Here is a 19920-nt window from a genome sequence, read left to right as displayed (position 1 = left end):
TTGGACACCATGTTATATAAATAAAATAGTGGTCGTATGTACATGTGAATATTTCTCTCATAATAATCATATTTATTAAACCTTGATTTACCTTAAGGCAATTATTATCTTCTAATTAAGACAGAAATAATCATGAAATTCGATGGATACGATGCGTTCACGTAACCCTACCTGCCAAATCATTCATCCAATTCAATATCCAATACAATCCAATATCACGTGCCACACTACTAGGAGCGTAAATGCAGTATTTTCTCTGAATTCCCACCCTCGAAGAATAACATTCTTCTTTCTTAATCTGTTTACCCTCCAGGGTTCGTTTCTCCCTCGGACTCAGCGAGGTATCCCACCTCTACCACCGCAAGGGCAGTGTCCTGGAGCGCGAGATTTTACGTCGGGGATACAACTAGGGGGATGATCAGTACCTCACCCAGGCGGCTTCATATGCTATGCTGAATAGGGGCCTTGTGGAGGGATGGGAAGATTGGAAGGGGTAGACAAGGAAGAGGGAAGGAAGTGGCCGAGCCCTTAAGTTAGGTATCATCCCGGCATTTGCCTGGAGGAGAAATGGGAAACCACGGAAAACCACTTCGAGGATGACTGAGGTGGGAATCGAACGCCCCTCTACTCATTTGAACTCCCGAGGCTGCGTTGATCCCGTTCCAGCCCTCGTACCACTTTTCAAATTTCGTGGCAGAGCCGAGAATCGAATGCGGGCCTCCACCAGGGGTGGCAGCTAATTACACTGACCACTACACCACAAAACAATAAAATTAACCATGAGAGAAAAACGGAGGTTCCACACTAACCCCTGCTACTTCAGCGATTGTTCTTGAGCCTTGTTTACAGTCATCGCGAAAGCTTCGTTTACGCTAATGTAGTACAAACTAGTGTCGTGCAAAACACGCACTATGCTCGGTTCATACTTGTCGAGTATGGCTATGGCCGAATTTATTTCTCAAAGGCGAGGCGAGCCATGTTCGTTCGACCTTGCCCCTTGATACTCGCTTCCTAACGCGCTAAGTCACAGGTAGAACTGCTCGCCTCCCACCGTCCTTGCTTAGCCGTACTCCGTTAAGTTTGTCTCGCATTCCTTTATCTCTCGAAACATTAATTACACTTTTCCGTCAATGGTGGACTCATGACTGAGCACGAAACTGTCAATTAAACTCATATTTTTATACTATGTTTCTACGCTGTACTGAGAGAAATGTTAAAGGATTTCACGTGCTGTCACATGTATTCCTCCTGGCTAGCGTACTTTAGTGCTCTCTATAGGGAAACAAAATACACATTATTAATGCATAAGCCATATATTTCACTACTAGCCATACCAAAGACATTGTGTAAAAACTGTGCCTCATAACTCATAACACATAAAGTTAAATAGAAACCTCGAAATTAATGGGAAAAGTCATATTTGCTCAAGGCTTTCTATCGAAGTATAGGCTATATGGCTAGTGTAGAAATTCGAGCTCAAAATTGGAAATGAATTGCAAACTAATTATTTATTGTTATGATTATTATGAATTAATAACAAGTCATTGACTTGGTCTGGGTCTAGCTGACACATACGACTCATAAAAAGCATTCCATCTTTACTATAGTTTCTTTCGCTGCTTGCTAGAATGCACAACGTACGTCTAGCAATTACTACACAGAGCAAATTATATTTCATATATTACTTTCTTAATCCATTTACCCTCCATGGTTGGTTTTACCCTCGGACTCAGCGAGGGATCCTACCTCTGTCGCCTCAAGGACAGTGTTCTAGAGCGGGAGACTTTGAGTCGAGGGGATACAACTAGAGAGGAGGCCTAGTACCTCGCCCAGTCGGCCTCGCCTGACTACGCTGAACAGGGGCCTTGTGAGAGGGATGGGAAGTTTGGAAGGGATAGACAAGGAAGAGGGGAAGAAGCGGCCGTGGCCTTAAGTTACGCTAAATAGGGGCCTTGTGAGAGGGATGGGAAGTTTGGAAGTGATAGACAAGGAAGAGGGAAGGAAGCGGCCGTGACCTTAAGTTAGATACCACCCCGGAATTCGCCTAGAGGAGAAATAGGAAACCACAGAAAACAACTTTGGGGATGGCTGAGGTGGGAATCAAACCCCCGCTACTCAGTTCACTTCCCGAGGCTGAGTAGTACTTTTCGAATGTCGTGGCAGAGCCGGGAATCGAAGCGTGGCCTCCGGGGTAGCAGCTAATCACACTAACCACTACACCACAGAGGCGGGCGCAAATTATATTACGAACCTGATATACAGATCTGTTATACAGATGTGTCTGACCTCATCCATTACGGCCTTCCTTTCACCTTCTTCTTACATTTTCAGGTGGCGAAACGGAGGCCATAGTAATGTGGCTATTTTATGTACTAGAGTTGAGACATGTGCCATTTCACTTAAGAGCTTGTGAACTCTGATCTTTATCTTACGGATTTCCTGAAAGTAAAACTATGGTTCAACATGATTCAATGACATTACTTAATATAAACTGGAGAAGTCAACCATTAACAAATACCCCACAGTCTGATTCACTTACTGAGCAGTGCTGCCTCAGTTTATGGAACCACAATAGGATTGAGTGAATTTTTGGTGCTGTTTCATGTTCCAGGTCACTTTTGAATGGTTTAAGGAAAGCTGCTATCTGTTCCGCAACTTCATAACTGAAGGTAACTGAACCCATCTAACTTTTGGAGGGCATTATGATTTCGCAACAACGCAACAATTTGATCATACTGCTTAAAACAGTCTGTAATATCGTATATCCACTTCGTAATTTTTTAGAAGCTGGTCAATAAGATCGCTTTATTTCGTTCAGATACCTCACTACAGCCTTCGCGGCGTTTATTGTGTTTGAAGCGTCTTCCACAAGAAATATCGTATCATCAAATACGTGCGCATGTGCTTTATTTACGCAGTGAACAGCACAAGGCAGACGTCGATGTTTTACACAAGCTTTTTTTAAATATTTGAACCCTGATCTGTTACGAATAACATGTCTTTATAACACACTGATGAATGTTTAACTCATTCTTTCGTAAACTTCCTCAATTATATTTTCATTTTTGCATCCGGGAGATAGTGGGTTCAAACCCCACTGTCGGCAGCCCTGACGATCGTTTTCCGCGGTTTCCCATTTTCACACCAGGAAAATGCTGGGGTTGTACCTTAATTAAGGCCACGGCCACTCCCTTCCCACTGCTAGCCCTTTCCTATCCCATCGTCACTGTAAAACCTCTCTCGGTGCGACGTAAAGAATTTTTTTAGAAACTTTCACTTGTTGTATCTGGAAATTTTGTAGTACAAAGCACATTACTGAATAGCTTCCATTCTCTATCTATACGCTGCTTAGTCAGAGTTAGACAATGGATCGTGTCAGTCCAGATATCACTGGGCGAGTTGGTCGTGCGCGTAGAGGCGCGCGGCTGTGAGCTTGCATCCGGGAGATAGTAGGTTCGAATCCCACTATCGGCAGCCCTGAAAATGGTTTTCCGTGGTTTCCCATTTTCACACCAGGCAAATGCTGGGGCTGTACCTTAATTAAGGCCACGGCCGCTTCCTTCCAACTCCTAGGCCTTTCCTATCCCATCGTCGCCATAAGACCTATCTGTGTCGGTGCGACGTAAATCCCCTAGCAAAAAAAGTCCACATATCAAAAACAGTCGAGCCAACTTTGCCAAAATTAGCACCGATATTAATTAGTTCTTGCCCTATTCTTTAAAGCCTTCTCCAGCAACAGTGTTAAACGGACGGAAATATTTGACACACACAAACACACTCGCGCTGGTTATGGTTTGCTTTGTATTGCCGGGCAATACTTGGCGAGAAGAGCCAGCATTACATTTGGAAACGTGTTTTTTTAATGAGTTGTACCGAATCTATATCTGAACAGTGCATTGCACGATTCACAGGGAACATACCCTGTCTGTTGATTGTCTGCAGTGAACACTAGCAGGAATTTCTTCCAAACATCAAAACGGAGCCCATATTTCTTAATTAGTTTATATTCACTGCTTTGAATTTTAGCCATAACGCTGTCCGTCGATTCACGTGGCATGGTGAACTTCAGCTCAAACTAATGGGTAACTCAAACATTACATCATCCTTTTTTACCTCTTAATTCCCGGCCTTTGCTCTATGTAATCAAGGGCTTACTCATATCTGGATGAACCATATTGCTTGCAATGTCAGTAAAGCAAGCAAGGTCAGCCTCGCTAGTCAGCAAATTTCGTTTCGAACACGTCCTGTCGAACGAATTGCAGCAAACTGCGGAATTTCAGTTTACACGCTCCACTCATGCGTGATGGCGGTTGCATATGCAGCAAGGCACATGTTGCTCCGTCCTGGTTACTTGTATCACATGTTGTGTATATTCTCAGTTAGTTACTATATATTGAGTGTTTCTGGAGTGATTGCTATATTATATACTGATATTCATAATTTCATGTATGTATAATGATTTTTAACTATTGTCAACAATCCATGTGAAGCTAATAGTTAACAGTGCACATATTTAGCCACCAGCCTATTGTCAGTAGAAATGAACAGTGGCTAAATATTTAGCCACCAGGTTCTGAAGTTCGTTTGAAAGAGTTTTATGAAAAAACAATATCGAATCAAGTGACATCCAACTAACAGTTACCCCTGTTAAAATAATGTTTCTAATAAAAAATAAAATTTGATCACTCAGAGAAAATTCAGGTGGCTAAATATGTAGCCACTGACCTATAAACGGTTTTAAGAGGGAGGTCATAGAGATAGAGCTGCGCCCAAATAACCTCAACAGGGAAGACGACTTCAAGTTATCAAATACATGGAGACATTTACTCCAGAAATACATGCATAACACCACAATGGCACAGCGTGACGCACTCCAGAAACTGTCGTCAGAGAGCGGTAAATCAGTTACTTCCCTCCCAACCACCACAGCACAGCGCGACAATCTGTAAGTCCAGTTAGTAGGAGGCCGTAGATAATATGGTCATGACATCCACGTTCTTTGAAAAATTTCTAAGCTCACTGTCGCATGCCCTGGTGAAGGCCAATGTAATTCGGCGGAAATCTCGGCTTTTTGTATTCTATTTAAATGTTATACTGTATATAAATGGCTTTAATTAAGTTATCATATTTATTTATTTCAACGTTGTATTTTCGCCACCTCGAAGTAGGAAAGGTTCCTGTGCGAAGGAAAGCAGGTAGAGTTATTAATGCCACTGACAGTCACATTGAGGAAGAAGAGGAGGAGGAGACCTCTGGACATGTACGGTATCTCTTCTAAGATCTCATAAAATATGATTCTGAAGAAGACGATGTAATTTTCCGGTAGGGGCTTTAACCCTCCCCTCGAAGGCAGAAAGCGAGACAGAGTCATTCATATAAACTATGAAGAGTTGTCACCAAGTTTCACACCACAGCATGAAGCTAATTATATAAACATTAAGGAGGCATTCATCCTGGGAACAAGAAACATAGGTATAAAAACAATTGTCTCACGCATGTGCAGTGGGGTATGGTACTACACATGACCTGTCGACTGAAGAAGAACAGACATAGAATATTGTCGATAATTCACATCATGAGAGTATATTTATCTCAATATTATTATACATTACCTACACATCCATTTCCCTAAGTTAAGAATTACTAAATGACAGTAATAAAATTGTTTAATGTCTGTTCTAACTGCTAATGATCACAAAAGGTGAAAAGCAGTTGGAATTTCGTCCTGCAGAAGTTTTTCATCGTCAACGACTAAGCGAATTCCCAGCTAAGGTTGGCAGATTTATTAAACATATCAACCTCAAAGGTTAGTTTTATGAAACAAGTTCCTCTCAGATATTTTTGAATCATTTCATCTGCCATTCGTTAATCATTGCCCTAGAGGAGTGGATCAGGCTTCGGCTCCGGCACAATTCCTATTGTCTCTGACAATAGCTGGCTCTCTCTGAGTCCAAGTTCACGGGTTCGATCCCGACTAAAATCGGTAGTATATGGAAGTATTTAAATACGCCAGACTCGTGTCGGTAGATTTACCTGCACGTAAACAAACTGTTGTGGGGCGAAATTTCCCGTCAACGTCTCCGAAAACCGCAAAAAATAGTTAGTGAAAATTAAAAGCTACAACCTGTTTTCTAGTCAATGGCTGGTTCAGGGATGGAATGAATGAAGCCCAGGATAGGAATTGTGCCGGCTGCCGAAGCCTGTCGCACTCCTCTAGGGCAATGATTAATGAATGACAGATGAAATGAAATGATATTGGAGAGTGTTGCTGGAATGAAAGATGACAGGGAAAAGCAAAGCTCAAGTGGAGTGACCGGGATTTGAACCACGGAACCCAGCGATGAGGGGCCGACGCGCTGCCGTCTGAGCCACGGAGGCTACTAAGAACGTAGTTAGTGATGAATAGAATTAATAACATTCTTTACATATTTTTCTCAACGACAAGTTATTTCTCCAAAAAATGAATGTTGTTCTTAGGTACAGCATTAACAGATTTATAAGAACTATGGCTCCAGTGACCAATCCAGCTATCACCTTAATTTTGTCGTTTTCGAGTTACTACTTTCATTTTATCGCATCTACGCGCTCTAAAACATGTTCAGTAATACCACAGTAGAGTCTCCGTGGCTCAGGCGGTAGTGCGCCGGCCTCTCACTGCTGGGTTCCGTGGTTCAAATCCCGGTCACTCCATGTGACATTTGTGTTGGACAAAGCGGAGGTGGGACAGATTTTTCTCTGGGTAGTGTGGTTTCACCTGTCATCTTTCATTCCAGCAACACTCTCCAATGTCTATTCATTCCATCTGTCAGCCATTAATCACTGCCCCAGAGGAGTGCGACAGGCTTCTGCAGCCAGCACAATTGCTATCCTCGCCGCTAGAAGGGGCTTCATTCATTCCATTCCATTCCATTCCTAACACGATCGAATGTCCGCAAACAGGCTGAGGAGTTTTCCACATTTGACATCAGATCACAAAATCAACAGGACGTAACTCTGTTATTCCGATGAAGCCAACAGCAGACATAATGGGAGACTGCAACTCAAAGAAGTTAAATATTACTATATATAAAAATGGATGCGCGCGCGCGCGTGTGTGTGTGTGTGAATGACACATCTCCTCCTAAACCACTGGAGCAATTTCAACCAAACTTGGTGCACTTACGACTTACTATCTGGAGACGAGCACTGAGGGTGTAAGCCATTCCTAGCGCCATTAGGGGTGGGGGTTCAAGGGAGTTAAGTATAAAATAATAGAAAATACTGTTGAATCCATAGTTTTCGGGGTCGTTGAGATGAGTAGTGCCCTCCGGACTTTTTAAAAATTCCAAGTTTAGCCCCCCTTTTGGGTGGGGGCGAGGAGGAGTGAGATACAAAAATAATCGAAATTAGTGTGGAATCCATAGTTTTCTGGATTGCTGAAATTGATAGTACCATTCCGGATACTTTTAAAATCCAAGTTCAGTCCCATTTGGATGGGGGCGAGGGGGAAGTGATATATACAAATAATCGAAAATAGTGTCAAATCCATAGTTTTCGGGGTCGCGGAGATAAATACTACCACTCCAGATTTTTAAAAAGTTCAGCCCCCTCCGGCATAGGAGGTGTGAAAGAAGGAAAAAAATGAACGCAATGAACGACATTATGGATGTATGTGTATATTTTCCAGCATAGCTGTCAACTAAATTTGGTACAGATATTATTTACTATTTGTGAAAAATGCTGTTGTGGCAAGACACCCTTAGAATCCCCAGGGGAGGATGAAATATAAATATAACTGAAAACGACTGATATTAGTGTCGAATCCATAGTTTTAAGGACTATTGGAGCGATTTCAACCAAACGTGATACACATATGACTCATTATTAGAAGACTAACAGCGTTGGAGGGGGAGGGCGTGAAATATAAAAAGTATCGAAAATAGTGTCGAATCTATACCTTTCGGGCTCACTGAGATGAATAGTGACAAACCAGATTTTTTTGAAGTTGAGAAAGGGTAAAAAAGAAATTGTCCAAATGTACCGAGATAATTGACGTATGTACAGTATGTTCCAGCGTAGCTATCAACCAAAATTGATTCAAATACAAATATCTGGAAAATATACTGTGGTGGTAAGACGCCCCTAGAACCACTAGGGTGAGGATGAAATGTAAATATAACCAAAAGCGATCAATAATAATGTGCAATCCTTAGTTCTCGGGACTATTGGAGCGATTTCAACCAATCTTCGTACACTTATGTCTTAATATCATCATCATCATCATCATCTGTATCTGTTTACCCTCCAGGTTCGGTTTTTCCCTCGGACTTAGCGAGGGATCCCACCTCTACCGCCTCAAGGGCAGTGTCCTGGAGCTTCAGACTCTTGGTCGGGGGATACAACTGGGGAGTATGACCAGTACCTCACCCAGGCGGCCTCACCTGCTATGCCTTGTGGAGGGATGGGAAGATTGGAAGGGATAGGCAAGGAAAAGGGAAGGAAGCGACCGTGGCCTTAAGTTAGGTACCATCCCGGCATTCGCCTGGAGGAGAAGTGGGAAACCACGGAAAACCACTTCCAGGATGGCTGAGGTGGGAATCGAACCCACCTCTACTCAGTTGACCTCCCGAGGCTGAGTGGACCCCGTTCCATCCCTCGTACCACTTTTCAAATTTCGTGGCAGAGCCGGGAATCGAACCCGGGCCTCCGGGGGTGGCAGCTAATCACGCTAACCACTACACCACAGAGGCGGACTATGTCTTACTATCAGGAGATAAATCGAGTGGGGATATGACAACTTTAGCACCCCCAGGGGGTGAGAAGGAAAAAATAAAATGAACGCAATGACCGAGATTATGGATGGGGGGTTGGGATATATAAATAATCGAAAATAGTGTCGAATATATGGTTTTTTGGGTCACTGAAATGAATAGTGACACTCCGGATGTCGTTCAAGTCCAAGTTGAGCTCCAGTCGTCAGGGGAGTGAGAAGGGGTGAAGCAAATGTCCAAAGTATCTGAGATTATGGAGGTTCGTGTGTTTGTTCCAGCATAGCTGTCAACTAAACTTTTACAAATATTACCTACTATCTTAAAAATACTGTGGGGGCAAGGCACCTATATAGCCCCTAGGGAAAGGGGTGAAATAGAACTAAAAATGACTATATTAGTGTTGAATTCATAGTTTTCGGGACTACGTGAGTGATTTCAACGAAACTTGGTACACAGAAACAAACTGCGTGGAGGTATGGCAATCTTAGTACGTGTGGCGGTGGGAGGCAGTGAGATATACAGATAGCTGATAATAGTGTCGAATCCTTAATTTTTAGGGTCGGTGAGATGAATAGTGACAATCCGGATTTTTTAAATGTCCAAGCTCACCCTCCTTTCACATACGGGGTGAGAAAAGGTGAAAAAGAAAATTTCCAAAATGACCGAGATGATGGACGTACGTGTATATGTTCCAGCATAGCTCTAAACCAAAACTGATACAAGTATGACTACACCCTAGGGTAGGGGTGAAATGTAAAAATAATCGAAAACGACCAATATTTGAGACGAATCCACAGTTTTAGGGGTCGCTGTGATGAACAGTGACACTCTGGATGAAGACAAAGCTTAGTCTCAATTGCCAGGGGCGTGAGAACGTGTAACTTTTTTGATGATAATAATAAATAAATTCATGAATAAAAATATATAAATAAAATTACTCAAAAACTTAATAAAATTAATAAGCATAATAAACCGAAATGTCCGTAGTATGGGCGCCAGAGTTCACCAGAATGGATCCCTCGAATTTAGATAAGAGCATGATAAACTTATATCCCAGGGCGTGTACATAATGCTGCGTACTGGTACATCTGCTGCAGGCCTTACCTAACCTCCTGAAAACGACTAATTAGGTAGGAACTGCACCTAGGTTTATCAATAACACTGATTCTAAAATAGCTAACTATATTCTGAACAAATTCCGTGCATGAGCACCTCATCAACATACAACATTATACATATAATACACACATAAAATATTGCTGGAAGACTCCATATTTACAACAACAACAATAATGAAAACCGTGGGAAAACGAAAGTGAGAACTAAGTTACCATTTGTAAATAGTCCGATGAACAATGTACATGTATGAAGATAAATACCCTTCACTGTCTCTATGAATTCGACTTACCGATTCTCATAATCGGCAGTTATCACATCACACAGATACTGTACCTTGTACTACTGTGTTCACATATTTTAACACTTGTTGTAAAGATATATACACACGTCTGTCGATCCTCAACATAAATTTATGGAAAGTCTGAGATAGCTTTCACCAACGTATAATGCTAGGCCGCCACAAGTGCTACAATACTTAATGCGCAAGCACTCTCCACAATCAGCCACTTTCTACGAACATAACACGACTACGCTCCACGAACGTTTGAAGTCCAGTCCATTGCTGCCGTGTCACTCCCGTACCGTATCAGCACCACTTCCTTCCCGTACAGTGCCTCAGTTGTAGTTGTAGTTGTAGTTATCTTCCTTCTCGTTCCTTTACAATCACCTCTACAATCACCCTTACAATGTCTCATACAATCTCTCTTACAATGTCCTAATACAATCCCCTGGTTGCCGCCGTATCATCAACCTTTATAGACATCAACATCCCCCTCCTCTCAGATGAGACGTCTGGATTGGTGCTTGCCAGCCAATCATGAGTGATCTCAAATCAAGACCAAGCCCTGAACTACTTCTTCCTCCCAAGATAATAACAAACTCTGGGGAGTTTTCATGAATCACCAAACTTTCCCTGGTACAACAACAAGCTCATCTCATCAGGCTGGGATATATACATGACAAATGGAATTCCCTGACACAAGTACATCACAACACACACTGGGGTAGCCAGATGACTCATTCAAATTACCAGAGTTATTACAGCAATGTTTTCCCACTGGTGCAAAACAAATTACTCATACCTACATATGTGGATATCTTCCAGCTTACCAATATAAATGGCAAAATATACAAATGAAATACTGATAATAATAATAATAATAATAATAATAATAATAATAATAATAATAATAATAAATCGAATACTGACAATAATATCTCTAACTTCTACATATAATTCGGGGGTGTGATATATGTACTATCACATAACGCCCCCTTGGTGAATCGATGATATCACATATTATGATTCACCATAAAACAGAACTTCATACATAACCTTATAATGGCATAACTGAACACATAATTTACTGTAATAATGATATATACATTGTGTCTACTGCATTGTATTCCCACACACGAAATACAATTTGTCCAAACAATAATAATAATAATAATAATAATAATAATAATAATAATAATAATAATAATAATAATAATAATAATAATAATAATAATAATAATAGGGCTATATATACACAACTCTGATTGTTTCATATAGCATTGAACACAATCCCTTCTTGCTACTGTACACATACATTAATATTGATAATATATACATCCAAGGTGCAGATCCTATCTCTTATATCTGCGAAGGCTATAGATATTAAATGTCCCAAGAACCTTATTTTCAGCGGTTAGGAGCCTATAAGCACACTTGCCTATTCTACTGTCCACAGTATATGGACCCTGATACAATTGAAAAAACTATACATAAACTTAACATTGGCATCGATAAGCGAGGAATGCGTACCGCAATAAAATCTAACTATGTCTAGAATACATTCTATCTCACACACAAACATTCATCCCATCCAGTCACACAAAAATCATATAAGCTTTCATTCAGGACATTCATAACAAAGAAATCCCTATTTCTGAAATGCGCGGGAATCTCACAATATTTACTCTTCCACAAACTCATCATTAATGCAAGCAAACAGATCACATACTTTTTCACACATACCACATCGATATCACACAACACGTCATTCAAATCACTCTCACAACTCTCAGTCTTAAATGAAACATTACACATACTCTTGGATAGACTTTCTTTCATCTCACGCACACTTCCATTCTCACTCACGTTCACTCCATTACTAAAATTATTACCATAATACACTTTAATGTTGCTATCATTACCACTTAATGACCCAACAATTAATCCACTTTCACCACATTCCATAACAGCTCCTACTTGCACCACTTTCATGCCAACAACACTGCTACTTTCGACTCTCTTATCAGAAGTTTCATTAATCTTAAAGTCACCATTTTCACACATAATGGTCCTAATTTTACTCTCCTCACGTACACTTAAATCAACAAAAACATCCTCATGATGTATACTCCGTGAACACTCTTCACTCACAAAACAACCTTCATCAACTTCACAAAAAACTTCACTTTCAATTTCAGAAACTTCCACAAGATTATCGATCGCAACACCGCTATTACCATCACCACTAGCACAAAGTAAGACATCCGACACATCTTTCTTACTTTCATCACGCCCCTTATTCTCAAAATCTCCCTGAACACAAAACACATGGTCATACAATAATTCCTCCTTCACGTCTACCTCGTAACTTACCTGTTTCATCGCGTGAATAGGAATTTCGGTATCGGACTGCCTATCTGACCCAACTAAGAAGTCCGATTCCGGTTTAAATTACTTGACGTGGACTGTTCACTATTATCATGTCTCTGCACTTGATCTGGAGGTCTTTGATCCGTACGCCCCCTACTTTCTGATTCCCCTTGATTAGGTCTTCTGCCATAATATTCATGGTGATTAACTCCCTGATTAGACTGTCTGTTTCCCCTTCCGGAATTACCACCCTGATTCCCTTGCCTAGAATGACTGAAATTCTGATTATTCCTATCTCCCGCTACCTGATTACCTTGTCTCCCATTATCCCCGTAATTTCTACCTTCACTTTGCCTAGTCCTCCCCTGCCCTTCCAAAGCATCAAACCTCTCTAAAAGCTGCTCTAATTCTTTAATCGTAACAATATTCTGCATACATGCAGCTAATCCGACCTTCTCAGGAAAATGCCTCAACATCTGGCGGACTGTATCTCTCTCCGATGCTAGACCTTCAATATTCTGGCTGATCAGAACATGCGCTAAGAAATACTCCGTCATAGATACACCTTCCTGAGGTCTATATTTGCCAAATAGCACGCGATCTCTTTCCCTTCCCTGAATAGCATCACTCCAAAATTTAGAAATAAATTTCTCCCTAAATTCCTCCAAACTCGAAATACCCTGTCTATAAACTTGAAACCAGGATCTCGCTTCTCCAACAAATGCAATATCCAACATCTCATCAACCATACTCCACTCGATCAAACCATCGTCAAGATTCTTGGAAAACCGTTTCTCCACCGTTTTCAAGAATTCCATCGGATTAAACTGCCGACCATTAAACTTGGGTAATTCAGAGTCTTTCGTACAAGATACGTACCTATTACATATATTGCTACCTACTTGGATTTGACTGATCTCCTGCCTTAACTTTACATGACATGCTTTAATTCCTTCTTCAACTACCATTCTGGCATTTCCTTCTACTGACTTGAGGTCATCTTTTACCGACTTAAGGTCTTTCTCCAATTTCTCATTCTTTTCATCTATACGCTTCGCTAAAACGTTCTGATTGGATTTAATTCTATCTATTTCTTCTACTTTATCTTCCACTATTTTTATTCTCTTATCACATTCCTTGCTGTTTTCAACAAATTCTTTCCTAACTACATTAAATCGGCATTCAATTTTCTCAGTCAATTCCAAGCTTTGAGCTTCTACCTTATTACTGACTTCCTGAATTTCCCTGCTTTGATGGTCAAACTTCTGGTTTAGTTCATCTATTCTACCATTCACAGCACTACTTAATCTATCAATTTTACTAGATAATTCAACACTCACTGAATTTAATTCCTTACTCTGATTCTCAATCTTACTGGACAGTTCCGTACTAACTGAATTTAATTCACTATTAATACTGTATATTTCATTACTTAAAAAACTCAATTCACTCTTCAACTCTTTACTCTGACTATCAATCTTGCTAGACAATTCAACACTATTATTATCAATTTTACTGGACAATTCAACATTATTATTATCGATTTTACTGGACAATTCAACATTATTATTATCTATTTTACTGTTAATACTGCATATTTCATTACTTAAGGAATTCAATTCACTCTTCAACTCTTTACTCTGACTATCAAGTAGCGATTTAAGCATACTGAGCATTGAAGACTCTTGATCCCCTACATTCTGAGTTTGAGACGGGTTACTCGGTTCCTCACTTATCGTTACCGATTGATCTTTCCTACTATCAGCCATTTCGCTATTCTCACTTAAATTAGATAAACACGATGTGGTGGAATTCTTTTGATTTCTCTTATCCTGATTCATAGTACTAGCAACTTTAACAACCTCTCTATTTCTCAGTCTTATAATACTCGACTCGCTACAACATTTCTTCATACTCCAACAGACATATCACGTACATATAAAACACTTCACTGACATAGTTCGCAGAATTCCACCCACACCTGACAAGTGCACCTACGCTTATAAGCCTAACAGATGTACCAATCATTCAGCCACACGTTGGGAAGCCAATTGTAACTTTTTTGATGATAATAATAAATAAATTCATGAATAAAAATATATAAATAAAATTACTCAAAAACTTAATAAAATTAATAAGCATAATAAACCGAAATGTCCGTAGTATGGGCGCCAGAGTTCACCAGAATGGATCCCTCGAATTTAGATAAGAGCATGATAAACTTATATCCCAGGGCGTGTACATAATGCTGCGTACTGGTACATCTGCTGCAGGCCTTACCTAACCTCCTGAAAACGACTAATTAGGTAGGAACTGCACCTAGGTTTATCAATAACACTGATTCTAAAATAGCTAACTATATTCTGAACAAATTCCGTGCATGAGCACCTCATCAACATACAACATTATACATATAATACACACATAAAATATTGCTGGAAGACTCCATATTTACAACAACAACAATAATGAAAACCGTGGGAAAACGAAAGTGAGAACTAAGTTACCATTTGTAAATAGTCCGATGAACAATGTACATGTATGAAGATAAATACCCTTCACTGTCTCTATGAATTCGACTTACCGATTCTCATAATCGGCAGTTATCACATCACACAGATACTGTACCTTGTACTACTGTGTTCACATATTTTAACACTTGTTGTAAAGATATATACACACGTCTGTCGATCCTCAACATAAATTTATGGAAAGTCTGAGATAGCTTTCACCAACGTATAATGCTAGGCCGCCACAAGTGCTACAATACTTAATGCGCAAGCACTCTCCACAATCAGCCACTTTCTACGAACATAACACGACTACGCTCCACGAACGTTTGAAGTCCAGTCCATTGCTGCCGTGTCACTCCCGTACCGTATCAGCACCACTTCCTTCCCGTACAGTGCCTCAGTTGTAGTTGTAGTTGTAGTTATCTTCCTTCTCGTTCCTTTACAATCACCTCTACAATCACCCTTACAATGTCTCATACAATCTCTCTTACAATGTCCTAATACAATCCCCTGGTTGCCGCCGTATCATCAACCTTTATAGACATCAACATCCCCCTCCTCTCAGATGAGACGTCTGGATTGGTGCTTGCCAGCCAATCATGAGTGATCTCAAATCAAGACCAAGCCCTGAACTACTTCTTCCTCCCAAGATAATAACAAACTCTGGGGAGTTTTCATGAATCACCAAACTTTCCCTGGTACAACAACAAGCTCATCTCATCAGGCTGGGATATATACATGACAAATGGAATTCCCTGACACAAGTACATCACAACACACACTGGGGTAGCCAGATGACTCATTCAAATTACCAGAGTTATTACAGCAATGTTTTCCCACTGGTGCAAAACAAATTACTCATACCTACATATGTGGATATCTTCCAGCTTACCAATATAAATGGCAAAATATACAAATGAAATACTGATAATAATAATAATAATAATAATAATAATAATAATAATAATAATAATAATAATAATAAATCGAATACTGACAATAATATCTCTAACTTCTACATATAATTCGGGGGTGTGATATATGTACTATCACAAACGGGTGAAGAAAAGAAAATATCCAAAGTGTCCGAATTTATGGACGTACTTGTGTATTGTATGTTCTAGCCATGCCTCACAAGCAAACTTGGTACACATATAAATTATTATCTGAATAAAACCCCTAGGGGTGGGGTTGAATTATAAACAAGTACGGAAAGAGTGGTGAAATATAAAAATAATAAATAACGACAAACATTAATGTACAGTCCATAGTTTTCGGGGTCGCTGAGATAAAAATGACACTCCGGATATCTTTGGTCCATGTTCAGCCCCCATCGGTATGGGGATGAGAAGGAATGAAAAGGAAAATGTACAGCATGACTGAAATGTACTGAAATTACGCATCTGTGTGTGTTTCTTCCAGCATAGCTCACATACAGTGTTGGTACACGTATGACTTACTATCTGAAAAAATCCTACTGGAGGAAAACACCCCCTGCACTCCTACGGGAGGAGGTGAAATATAAAAATAAACGAAAACGACTGATATCAATGTTAAATGCATTGTTTACGAGGCCGCTAAGTTGAACTGTGACACTCTGGATGCTGGTTAAGCCATATTTCAGCCGCAATCAGAATGGAGGTTAAGAAGGGGTAAAAATTAATGTAAAATTACCGAGATTAAGGATATGTATAGTAATTTAGGGATATCTCGACACGCTAAGCAAAAACCTGTAATTTTGATCATGCTTTATTTGTAAAATATTTCAATTATTTCCCAGGTGATTTTGTACACAGTTAGTTTATGTTTTCTATTATTTATGGGAAAAATAACATTTCATAACATGTTAAATTATCAAATAAATAAAGGATGCAATAATGTCCACTTCTCCCGCACTTAGGGAGAACCTGACACTAGGTAGGACCTCCGAATAGTTACACAACTATTGTACACATCGTATCCATTTTCCACACACATCTCGTGGAACCATTTCCTGCATTCCCCATTACATTGGACCCATACCTCATTATAGTTGTCGTCACATACTGCACAGTAATTCTCAGAGCAAAGAAGGCAGCTTGAGAAACTATCTTCCCCATTGCGCACGCCGAGTTCTCGTTGTTGTCCTTCGATTGGAAGGATTCTTTTCATTTTCGCGTTTCCTATTCTTTAAATCTTCCCCATAATCCTGTGAAGTCACCGTGGCGGACGGGGTAGGGGGAGCAACACATCTCTATTCATAAAGCTGATGCCTTATCAAGCACATCCGGATCTTTTCAATGCGTTGAGTGTCCGTCGATTATGAACCGAATCCTGCCCTGAGGTTTGTAACGGTTTAGGTGATCAAGGAATAATGATTCGGACATTTTAACAACTGATCCACTGGGCATTCCTTTTGAGTGTATCTTTGCCTTTCCCCTTTCATTATAACAAAGGGTGGGATAGCACATTCAATAGAATTACCACACACCATTACTGTTACCGTAGATCCCTTTTCTGCCGTGGTGCTGTGAAACACGTTTTTCTTTCCTTTTTCACTAATAATCTTCCCTGCCTTAAATATGAGCTGAACACCAGTGCTCTTGAAAAACCCAGTCAGATCCAACCATTGCCTTTTGGTTTTTAAATATGCTTCTTAACACCATTCCTCTGAGTGAACCTAAAAGCCAGTTCTCGTAAGTCGGTCACTGTTCACCCAAACCCTTTAGAATCAAGATGAAAAAGATGGTTGACTAACTGGTCCTCCATAGCTTTGTCAATTGTTGCTCCTTTTTCCTATATGTAGATATACCAGGTAGTATTCTGGATCTGAGTGTATTCATTGGAATACTGAAATACTTTGCAGCTGTTGCTAAAGTAGTTCCATTTTCTTTCACGTCCTTAATAGCAGCAGCCATATCTTCTGCATTCCATCGTCCAAGCAGACCTTTGTACACATATTTCTGTGGCATCCTCCACCCATAACCATTTGGATGCAAAACTATTAATGCGAAACTTCTACTTTATCATCAGTCTCAATCCTTCGTAATTTGAGTTTAATTTAACACTACAAACATTATTATAAACATATCGCATTACAAAAATATTATACATATCCTAATACACTACATTGTCATAATTTATTACTCCTACTAAACTGTAGAATTAAAGCACCATTAAACCATGCCCCCCAAAATGTATCCCGGTTTAGAGATTCAGGGAGCTATCGACAGTGTCGAGATCTCCCAACTTGTCGTGTCTAGATCTCCCCGAGTTTCATTGGCAGACAAGAGTTCGCAACACTTACCAAGCTGAAGGTTTGGCGATTTGGAAATGACATCACCGCTTCTCCGAAACTTGCTTAGTGCGCCTAACCTAAAACATTATCTTAAAAGTATCGCATATCTTCCTATTTGGTTACACAATCTACTCATCATATTATAGCAAGTTACTTTTAAATCATATATCACTTACTTACTCACCTTCAATTGTTCATATGCCTTGTATTTATAGTGATAATTCTCAGATAACAGGGTGACCATGAGCACAAAACCACACGGCTCCAGTAAATGTAGTTGCAAGTTTGACCGTTGCAGTACTGTGATTACCAGAGGCGCTAAGCTTAAAAGTGTCGAGTTCTCCCTCATGTCGGGATCTCCCTAAGTTACCTTATGTGTATGTTCCAGAATAGCTCTCAAAGAAACTTGGTACACATATAAATTAGGCCTACTCTCTGAAAAAAATACTATTAGGGGTAAAACACCCCTATCACTCCTAGGTGAGAGGGTGAAACGAAAACAACTGATATTCATGTCGAATCCATTTTAACGAGGTCACATCAGCCGCAATCAGAATGGAGTGTGAAAAGGGATGAAAATTAATATAAAAATAACCGAGATTATGGATGTGTGTTGGATTATTCCAGAATAGCTCTCAACGAAACTTGCTACACATATGACTTACCATTTGGAAAAAAAAATACTATGAAAGTGAAACATTCTAATTTGGAATGGGATGGGATGACATGTAAAAATAATGGAAAATAACCTATATTAATGTCGTATCCATTGTGTGTGTATCATTAAGATGCATTTTGACGCTCTGGATACCGTTTAAGTCCACATTCAACTTCCATTGAGACGAGGGGCTGAGATGGGCTTAGAAGTAAATACGGTAGTCTAATAAACCGAGATTAGTGTTGAATCCACTGCTTTTTGGGTCGTAAGACTGATTGGTGACAGTCCCAATGACAGTTGAAATCGTGTCCATCGTAAATATATTGCGACGGGTAAAAGCATATAGTTATCACTTATTAATTTTTGACAGGATCAAATACTTCCCTATCAATTCGAGCTGCCATAAAGACAAAGACTTGAAATCAAATACATCTAAATAACTCTAAAACTACGTAATAGGTCATAAAATTTCAATCAAAATCTCAAAAAGGAATTGTATAAAATTTCACTTCACACATAACTAACTAAATACAAATCTTAAGGGTAAACATTCATGTACTATCCGGCCAACGCCGGGTACTACAGCAGTTCTCTGTATAGTAATATTTAGCTATGCATTTGTACTTTTATTACCATTATTTATTTAATTTTGTAGTTATTTGCTAAGTAGCCAAACTAAGGACAACTCGAGCTCCACACTTTCTTAATAATAATATTGGTTTTACATCCAACTAACTACATTTTTATGGTTTTCGGTGACGCCGAGGTGGCAGAATTTTATCCCGCAGGAGTTCTTTTACCTGCCAGTAAATCTACCGACACGAGTCTGACGTAGGATATTTGAGCAACTTCAAACACAGCCATATTGAGCCAGGATTGAACCTGTCAATTGCGCTCAGAAGGTCAGCGCTCTATCGCCTGAACTACTCAGGCCTGCTCCATATTTTCTCTAG

This window comes from Anabrus simplex, chromosome 1, assembly GCF_040414725.1.
Source record: "Anabrus simplex isolate iqAnaSimp1 chromosome 1, ASM4041472v1, whole genome shotgun sequence".
NCBI lineage: Eukaryota > Metazoa > Arthropoda > Insecta > Orthoptera > Tettigoniidae > Anabrus > Anabrus simplex.
The sequence above is the reverse complement of the archived record's forward strand: the minus strand, read 5'-3'. Positions refer to the sequence as shown.